The following is a 10,547-nucleotide window of genomic DNA, read 5'->3' as shown; positions in this document are numbered from 1 at the left end:
TTTTATTGGAAATTTAAGCGGTGGTGGGGTTCAAACCTGAGACGAAGGACGTTTTGATTATTAATCGAAGATGCTATCCTTAGACTATAACTGCCTATCTGCTACTGAATATTATGGAAATTCTAGATAACGTGGGACATTGTAGATACTTTTCCACAATATATCTGAAACATTTATATTATCAGTTAGAAGTGTGCTGGAGGACCAACCAAAGACTCCTGGGGTCATTAGCAGTATAGACGAATGCTATTTGGTTTAAGAACTGCATCAGATATGTTTCAAAGATTATTGGATGGATATTTCAGGGAGCTGAATCTGAGACAATTTCAAATGTATCTTGACGATATTATTGTATTTTCAAAAGATATGGATGAACATTTGCAATGACTGAAGAAAATTTTTGAGATCTCCGTACCCTGATTCCAAGCATTGAGGACAGCCATTTTACATCATCCCCCTGTCTGACCAAACTCCGCTGCTGCTCGTTGTTCTGTGTGGGCACATTCATCTGTCACTAGTGCTGACACTGCTGTCCATGCTGGTGTCCACAGTTCGACTCTGAGTGCCTTCGCACGAAATGTAATGAGATCTGCGGCTACACCAATTAGTGTGAGCGTCCTCTTGGAGGCCACCACACTGTATACTGCCAAGGTCGAAACATTGACTTGGCCGCTTCTCAGCACTATCCTGCTCATGGTGAAGTCTGCCATTACCGGCTCATTACACCAAAGGCAGACAATTCCTCCGAGGCTGCTCACTGAGATCGGTACCCTCAACATTCTCCAGGGTTCATGCCTGACTCTGACTGATGGGTGTGGCATCATTATTGCTCTAAACTTGGGAATTAACTAACGCCAGTCTTATGTCCTTGATTTACTGCAAGGTAGTCACTTGGTTCTTAACCACCGCCTTCCTGCAACCAAGCTCAGGGGTGGAGAGCTGAACGCCATTCTGCGCACTAGAAGTATGGATCCACAACCCATTTTGAGGTCATTCACCCACAACCTCTACACTAACAAAACGAATAAATCTTGAAACTTTCTGGCAGATTAAAACTGCATGCCGGACCGAGACTCGAACTCGGGACCTTTGCCTTTCCCGGGCAAGTGCTCTACCAACTGAGCTACCCAAGCACGACTCACGCCACGTCCTCGCAGCTTTACCTGTGCCAGAACCTCGTCTCCTACCTTCCAAACTTTACAGAAGCTCTCCTGCGAACCTTGCAGAACTAGCACTCCTGAAAGAAAGGATATTGCGGAGACATGGCTTAGCCACAGCCTGGGGGATGTTTCCAGAATGAGATTTTCACTCTGCAGCGGAGTGTGCGCTGGTATGAAACTGATATGAATAAATCCTAATTACTCTGTAATGAACCATTAGAGATGAAAGATCCTTTATACCAAAATGCTGAGAAAATATTCCTCAATGACCTCCAAAGTTTTGTTGGCGGAGAATGGGTTCACCTTAGATATCACGAATTGTAAGTCTTATGACCCATCTTTTGAGCACAGTGGTTGCTATTTTCTCTTCTAGCGATGTCTGCGCTTTAAAAATGACATACTGATTTCTCTAAACATCATACACTCGCACATAGGCACAGGAACACACACACACACACACACACACACACACACACACACACCACTCGTTGCAGCTCAACAGGACGCAGTGTTGGCTTCGTCGCCAGGTGCACGTCACTTGGCCCATGTACCCTTCAAGCAACTGTTTCAGCTTGTATGAATCTGTAACATAAAAAAACATGTTAAGTCTCAAAAGTCGCTTGTTAAAAGTCAACTCCAAAGTTATTCATTGTTACCCGACTTCAGTGTCACATGGTTATTGGAAAGACATTCTGCTGCAGCATTGTCGATTGTTTATTGTTTATAGGCTTTGACTAATAGAGTGGAGGCATGTCTGCTAACCTATGCTTTGGGCACAGTGTGTACGGTCAAATAACAGGCCTGCGTGGCTATATCGCATGTTTGTGAGCCCCGTTTCCGGGTGGACAAAGCACTGTATTCTGGGCTTTTCGCCCATCTCATCTCATCAGTTCCACGTGCTGTATTTTAGACGATTGATATCGCCCGCTTGCTGAAGGACACTGGGTATTTGAGTTGTCGTTACATTCCGATGGCGTTTCTCAGGATACAAACCACGATAATTATAGTGAGGTGATGGCATGCACTTTGCAGCTTGGCGTAATACAGTCTCGGCAACGTTCCAGGTTTCTAAATTTGCCTTCATTTATGTTCAGACCTGATTTATGTGGTTCAGAGAGTTACATCATGGTCCACGTTCGTGGTGCAGTATTGGATTTCCACTGAGTCATCTGTACAGTTGGTGTACTGCCTACATCGCGTTCCCGCTAATATAAGTATGGTAATAGGTCTAGAGTTTTTCTTTCTCCGTTTTTATTTTTATATGCCGTGGCTGCATACACCACATGGTCCATCACAGGACAGTTGTTATTGTTTTCTTTGTTACTGCTTTTGAACTGAGTCTTCGTAATCTGAAATGTAACTAAAATATTTATTATCGGTTTTACTTCTGCTGTCACTTATGAAATCCACGGTAAATTTCGATTGGACATTTGTTTTTACAGTCAGTCTCGAAGCTCTGTTAAATTTGAACATGAGCTCTATTGTCCTATCTGCCTTTGGTGGAAGTACTTATCGATACAAGGTCAAACTTTAACCAGCAGAAGCCTCCTTTAATTCTTTTCAAGTCTTTATAGCTCGGAAATTATGTAGTGCTACTGAGACTCCGAGGCCGCTTGCTGTTTTCAGATTATATTCGAAGTGACTGTTGTATTTCATTTTCTTCTATGGACAGGTGTTAGATTATCAGACTGAGGCTCACAACCTCACTGCACTTGGTTTACCTGCAAGAAAGATAAACTACAGATTCACCGAATCAGGTTGCGAAACGTCGGGAGGTAATTGTGATCATAAATTCAATTAAATATTCTTTCATGCTCTAAATTCTTCCGGTTGCGCATCGTAAGCATCCCCTGGTCCTGAATATGTTTATGAAACTGTGGTCATATATCGTTATCAATTATTTCTTGGTTCAAAATTTTGTGCAGAAGGACACAGGACAGAGGGAAGACAGGGGGTTACAGAATAGTCCACAATTCCCGAGCGGTTAGAAGCGATTACAGAGAGGCAAGCTTCCAATGAAGGCAATTTGATTATTTAGATCAGCACCCAACACTGTCACACGACATCTAAAGAGGCGCTGATTTTGTGACTCGATATGATGTTCGAAGTACGAGACTCAGGGAACTCAGAGGGCTGATTAATACCATTTATTGGCAATTAGACTAAGTAATTCTCTTTAGGCTAGCTCCAAACATTAGAAAAAGCAAATGAAGCAACTGGTTGCACAACGAAAGTCAGTGTGTAAGTCCAGAAGGTAAGAGCTAACAGAAATGGCAATCAGCAGCAGCATTGTAAAATACAAGTATTGAGAGCAGCAGCAGAAAGAAGGACTTGTCGGAGCTTACCTGAGGCCGGCAATGAGTGACAAGGAGTTGACGTCCCAACAATCTGACTGAGAACTCTCTCTGAAAAAAAAATCACATGTTTTTTGAAGATTGTAGCAGCACACTGTGTCTGCTTTCAGTCCACCGGCACTTTAGAGTCTTCGGCAAGTCTGGCGGGTGGGCCTGCACCTCCAGCGTGCCTCTTGTCCACCACATTTAGGTTCCTCCCCTTCTCCTACTCGGTAAACAAGGACATCTGTTGCCTTTACATTAACAAACTCCAAGTCTGGTAACAACAGCATTCAGCAGAAAGCTAAATGACACTGCTCTTCCTCTTAAGCAGAGCAACAACTGTGTTATACATCACTTTGTCCAGCCCTGAGCCCTGTGGTCAGCAGGGACCGCTGTTGCAGCACCCTAACCCGTGTGAAGCCGTTGTCGTTGCTGTTCTCAGGGGCAAGTATCAAGATTGCTGTCACTGCTAAGACGTGCTTGTTGTGACCATCTTCTAGTGCGAAGCCTCACAATAGCGTCTAGGCGGTGGACAGGGTTATCAGTTAATTCTCTGAACAGAAGTTTCTCCCCTAGGACAGTTATCCAGGAGCGTCTGCAGTTCGCAGGACTCCAGCGTTATCGTTTACCTCTGGTACCTAAAGGCTAACCCATTTGCCTGATTTCTGCACTGTGTCTCTGATTTTCTATCTTAGAGCGCCCTAGCTGGCTTCCAAAAGCCTTAAGTTTCTCAATGTACAAAGCAAATCGTCGTCAACATACGACAATATTTTCATGGCACTTTCCTGAAGTCAAATAAGTCTCAATTACTCATTACAGTTACAAAAAAGAGTAGGAATTTTCATGCTTAAGGGTGTAACCTCCCCACAAAAAATTTTAAAAACAATATTTAATAGAAATGGAGCCAAGAAGCAATATCGTCCCTACAGAAATATTTAAATAAAAAATATAATAATAAATGGGAGCCAAGTGTAACCTCCCGCAATGAAATCTACTGACAATGACAATTAAACAAAAATTAGCAATCTGACCCAAGTATAAGTTCCTCACAGAAAAATGAAAGTCCATTCAGTGATAAGAAAATCTCAGTGATAATGATAATTCAATTAAACCGAAATATCGGTCTTTGGCCCTGTGCAAAAAAATCAGAATTAATTTCTTACCTCAGTATAACTGCATGTCAAATTTCTGCTCTTATTGTTGGCCACGGCTTGGAGGAAATGCATTGCAAATAATATATTTTTTTTTTTTTAAATTTAACTGAAACTTTACTTTAAAGGAAATGGAAGGAAATCGTTGGTTCAATTAAATGTTTTTTTTGTAAAAAAATTGCTTTGAAATCAAAATTATTATTGGGGCACTTGTTGAAAATTAATTACAATAAATAAACTTTACATTATCTGATGATTACCTTAATTAACAATATACCTCATTCAGCCTCTTGACCAGAATGCCATGTCGACGCTCGCCGACTCCTCACACACACAACTGCACTCGACTGCTACTACCGACATACTGCACGCAACTGAACTGAGCTACTGCTATCGACAGACTGTACTGCACGACGACTACTAGCGTACTGCTCGCAACACTCGCGCGGTCAAGCGCAGACTAACTACGATAAATGGCTCTCTGGTCAAAGATTTTATCATGCCTCGCCATCGCTGCTACGTTACATACGTGTTTCAAGGGGCACTTAGAAAGTGTAGACATCTACTACTTCCTCTTTGGCGTATTTGTCGTACGACAAGTATTGACTGGATGCTACGCAGTCTTCTGCGTCCTGTACCTCTTCCTTAATCCGCACTACCTTCGTTCACTTTTAGTGTCATCCAGCATTGCAAATCGTTCTCCTTCCTCTCCTTTTCTCCCTTGCAATCTTTCCTTCAATGACTTTTTGCTGCTAATAGTTTCTTCGCAGTTAATGTCCCAGGTGAAATGTTTTCCTCATTCTTATCATTCCACTAGTTTTCTTTACTGTCCTGTCCTTGTAAGCCCTTCTTCATTCATCACGCTGTCAGTTTGTTTCACTTTTAGCATTTTTCTTCGCAACGACATTTCAAAACGAATTTTTCCTCTTCCTTTTTGACTATCCATGGTTCACTACTGCACCGTACTACACGACAGATAAAACACTTGGCGAAAGCCTTTCTTACTGCTGTGGGAATTATTTTTGCTGTCAACAGACTTTTCCACCTTTTCGAACGCTCTTCAACCGTAGATACTCTACTTCTTAATTTCTCCACACAGCTTACATTTTCTGTCACTACTAAACAGGTTGTACTATAGAGCTGAATAAATTGCGTATCATTTAGTGTAGTCGCTGTTTGCGGCACTGGTACACAGTAGTACGTCGTGTGCAACATTCGCTGGCGGCCAGGAAAGGGTAGGCGGTTCCGGCCAAGCAAAGCCAGCAGCAGCACCAACAGCAGGAGGAGGAAGCGCCACACGCGGCTTACAAATTGCGCACGCGTCCGGTCGCCGTCTGTGTGTGTGTGTGTTTTGCGATGGCGGCCACCCTCGTGAGTCGTCGCGTCATTTAAATGCGTTTGTCCGCCGGCGATCACCTCATGAAAGGCAAACAAGGCGCGGTGAGCGAGGCGAGGCGAGGCTACCCGGCAGAAGCCAGCCGACCGCTGCTGGCAAAAGTACGCTCTCCTGCTGGAACTGTACTCTACATCCCTGCTTCGTGCGCTCCATGTCGGTACAACAGCTGCAATACCACACATATGTCGCATGATGTTGCGACATTGTAGCACAGTCAAGGCCAAAAGTTGAACGTTCTATGTGATTAGCTGTATTCTCGCAGACGACGGCACATTGCTGGCGGAGAATAAAGATGACTTACAAAGAGAAATAAATTTATTAGGTAATGTTTCCGAATAGTATGCGTCGACTCATAGGAAGATGTATTATTTTAGCTGTCGTAAAGGTAGTGTTTTCGTCTTCACTTATTGCTGCAGTAGCAATTTACTATGATATGCGTCGAATATTCGTTGTTAATTATTGTAATGTGGTTTATATGTGTTGTTGAAAAATTCTGTAGAGTACCAATGCAGAAGAGATGAACTGCATTCATGTTTCGAGCGACAGATATCGTACATACCTACATTGGTGGCGCCACAGACATGCATTACTAGACAGGCCAAACTGTATATCGTATCGGTGGTAGTGTTGTAAGTAGGCTGTTTAGGTTTTCGTGTTGGAAAAGTCACCTAGCGCTCTTTATGAAAATCACTGGCTGTGCTGTGTGCAGTCTGTGGCTGGTTGGCATTGTTGGAATATTCGCCGTATATATATATATATATCTATATATATATATATATATATATATATATATATATATATATGTTCATGACATCCAGTCTTACAAATTTACTGTCTCTGATGGACACACGTCCAGATCATCCGGTCTCAAAACTCCGCCATCTCACTCCCCACATCCACCACTGCTGGCGGCTTACCTCCAACCGCGCAACGCTACGTGCTGTTAACAGCCAACTTTTTGAACACTATTAAGGTAAATACATAGTTTGTTCTCTATCAAAATCTTTCATTTGCTAACTATGCCTATCAGCAGTTAGTGCCTTCAGTAGTTAGAATCTTTTATTTAGCTGGCAGTAGTGGCGCTCGCCGTATTGCAGTAGTTCGAGTAACGAAGATTTTTGTGAGGTAAGTGATTCATGAAAGGAATAGGTTATTGTTAGTCAGGGCCATTCTTTTCTAGGGATTTTTGAAAGGCGGATTGCGTTGCGCTAAAAATATTGTGTGTCAGTTTAGTGTTGATCAGAATAGGTAAAGAGCGAAATGTCTGAGTACGTTCAGTTCTGCTCAGCTGTTTGACAAGCAAATAACGTAACAGGTTTTCCAGCACAGTAATTCATTTCAAAGGGGGGGGGGGTTTCAGTGTTTTTTCATACGTCAGAAGGAAGATAAGAGGAAAGGAACATGTCTCAATACAAGCGCAACTAGAAACATATTACGTATTGTTGCTTTTTTACTGCATGTAAACCTAAATGTTTACATTACAATGTGCCTTATCTTAGCATGGCGATCTTTAAGTAGTTACTGCATGGTATATTTTAACGGGTGTAATAAATCTAGTCTTAACAGAGTTATCTTAATGACGTGTTTTTAAATCAGTTTTTATAAACTTCTGCTTTTCTTAGAATAGTGAAAGTGCTCCTGTAAGTGCCATTTGTCGTTGATAACAAGTGTCTTTATTCATTGAGTGTTCTTACGGAAACTTCAGTCTACTTTAAACGTGTGTATATATAGCGCGATGGTCTTCACATAACACGATTCTCCAGCATTTGTGTTGAACTCAGCTAGTAACCAAATATTTTCTCAACTGCAGAATTTGTTTAGACCATCTCGTAAAGCTTATAACGTAATTTCTTTTCAGAAAATAATAGTACTACCACCTTACCTCACCAGACGTCAGGCTTCAGATGTGCTTTTGCCAGTCTAGTATTGTACAGTACGTCCGTGGGTGGCATCAGCAGTAGCAGTTCGAGCGGCAAAGATCTTACAGTAGCAGCAGCTGGCCAAGAGGTGAAGAATCGACGGCCATCTAAAATAAGAATTTACTTGTTAAAATTAATGGTATCGCTGGGCGTTTGTTTATGTAAGGGGTTCCAAAATGGTTTAACATGGGTCTTATGGGTAGTTAACGTGGAGGAGTCGTATTGGACAGTCAATTTCACACTGGGGTATTCTCAATGTAGGTGACGTGCTGACATTTACAATAAGTTGTATTACAGATAGTCAAAGTGAAGTAGTGGAACTTTCAGTGGCAGTAAAGTCCTAATACTTAAAGATCAGAATAATCACTGGCTCGAGATTGTTGATTGGTTAAACTCTGTGAGTTTCCACCAGTGAAATATCGCTTAGTGGTTTCTATGGTGAATCGTTGAGTGGCTAGTTGGCGAGATCTGGCTACGTTATGGTAAAGAATGGGCCTGTTGGATGGTAGAAATATTTCATAGTGAGTATTTCACTGAGACCAAGCACTTACCAGAAGATATCGGAAGAGTGAATCTACAGGTATCAAATGTTAGCAGAATACAAAACTAGTTCAGAAGACGAATGTCTCGAAGGCCATCGATAAATTTTCATACCATTACTCATTTGTTTGCTGGTATCTCAAACATGCCGACTTGTTGTTGTTGTTGTGGTCTTCAGTCCTGAGACTGGTTTGATGCAGCTCTCCATGCTACTCTATCCTGTGCAATCTTCTTCATCTCCCAGTACCTAGTGCAACCTACATCCTTCTGAATCTGCTTAGTGTATTCGTCTCTTGGTCTCCCTCTACGAATTTTACCCTCCACGCTGCCCTCCAATGCTAAATTTGTGATCCCTTGATGCCTCGAAACATGTCCTACCAACCGATCCCTACTTATAGTCAAGTTGTGCCACAAACTTCTCTTCTCACCAATCCTATTCAATACCTCCTCATTAGTTACGTGATCTACCCACCTTATCTTCAGCATTCTTCTGTAGCACCACATTTCGAAAGCTTCTATTCTCTTCTTGTCCAAACTAGTTATCGTCCATGTTTCACTTCCATACATGCCCACACTTCATACAAATACTTTCAGAAACGACTTCCTGACACTTAAATCTATACTCGATGTTAACAAATTTCTTTTCTTCAGAAACGATTTCCTTGCCATTGACAGTCTACATTTTATATCCTCTCTACTTCGACCATCATCGGTTATTTTACTCCCTAAATAGCAAAACTCCATTACTACTTTAAGTGTCTCATTTCCTAATCTAATTCCCTCAGCATCACCCGATTTAATTTGACTACATTCCATTATCCTTGTTTTGCTTTTGTTGATGTTCATCTTATATCCTCCTTTCAAGACACTGTTCATTCCGTTCAACTGCTCTTCCAAGTCCTTTGCTGTCTCTGACAGAATTACAATGTCATCGGCGAACCTCAAAGTTTTTATTTCTTCTCCATGAATTTTAATACCTACTCGGAATTTTTCTTTTGTTTCTTTTACTGCTTGCTCAATATACAGATTGAATAAGATCGGGGAGAGGCTACAACCCTGTCTCACTCCTTTCCCAACCACTGCTTCCCTTTCACGCCCCTCGACTCTTATAACTGCCCTCTCGTTTCTGTACAAATTGTAAATAGCCTTTCGCTCCCTGTATTTTACCCCTGCCACCTTCAGAATTTGAAAGAGAGTATTCCAGTTAACATTGTCAAAAGCTTTCTCTAAGTCTACAAATGCTAGAAACGTAGGTTTGCCTTTTCTTAATCTTTCTTCTAAGATAAGTCGTAAGGTTAGTATTGCATCACGTGTCCCAACATTTCTACGGAATCCAAACTGATCTTCCCCGAGGTCCGCTTCTACCAGTTTTTCCATTCGTCTGTAAAGAATTCGCGTTAGTATTTTGCAGCTGTGACTTATTAAACTGATAGTTCGGTAATTTTCACATCTGTCAACACCTGCTTTCTTTGGGATTGGAGTTATTATATTCTTCTTGAAGTCTGAGGGTATTTCGCCTCTTTCATACATCTTACTGACCAGATGGTAGGGTTTTGTCAGGACTGGCTCTCCCAAGGCTGTCAATAGTTCTAATGGAATGTTGTCTACTCCCGGGGCCTTGTTTCGACTGAGGTCTTTCAGTGCTCTGTCAAACTCTTCACGCAGTATCTTATCTCCCATTTCGTCTTCATCTACATCCTCTTCCATTTCCATAATATTGTTCTCAAGTACATCGCCCTTGTATAAACCCTCTGTATACTCCTTCCACCTTTGTCCATTCCCTTCTTTGCTTAGAACTGGGTTGCCATCTGAGCTCTTGATATTCGTACAAGTGGTTCTCTTCTCTCCAAAGGTCTCTTTAATTTTCCTGTCGGCAGTATCTATCTTACCCCTAGTGAGACAAGCCTCTACATCCTTACATTTGTCCTCTAGCCAGCCCTGCTTAGCCATTTTGCACTTCCCGTCGATCTCATTTTTGAGACGTTTGTATTCCTTTTTGCCTGCTTCATTTACTGCATTTTTATATTTTCTCCTTTCATCAATTA

At 41.8% G+C, this 10,547-nt stretch overlaps 1 non-coding gene across 1 annotated transcript; it reads right to left on the bottom strand.

The window, feature by feature from the left end:
* Positions 1 to 1,059: 1,059 nt before the first annotated feature.
* Positions 1,060 to 1,134, bottom strand: Trnas-gga. Its single transcript has one exon. It is a non-coding gene; the product is annotated as a tRNA-Ser (tRNA).
* Positions 1,135 to 10,547: the final 9,413 nt, after the last annotated feature.

Source organism: Schistocerca americana, chromosome 5, assembly GCF_021461395.2.
Source record: "Schistocerca americana isolate TAMUIC-IGC-003095 chromosome 5, iqSchAmer2.1, whole genome shotgun sequence".
In the NCBI taxonomy this organism is placed as follows: domain Eukaryota; kingdom Metazoa; phylum Arthropoda; class Insecta; order Orthoptera; family Acrididae; genus Schistocerca; species Schistocerca americana.
Note: the sequence above shows the minus strand (reverse complement) of the source record. Positions and strands in the feature narration are given on the sequence as shown.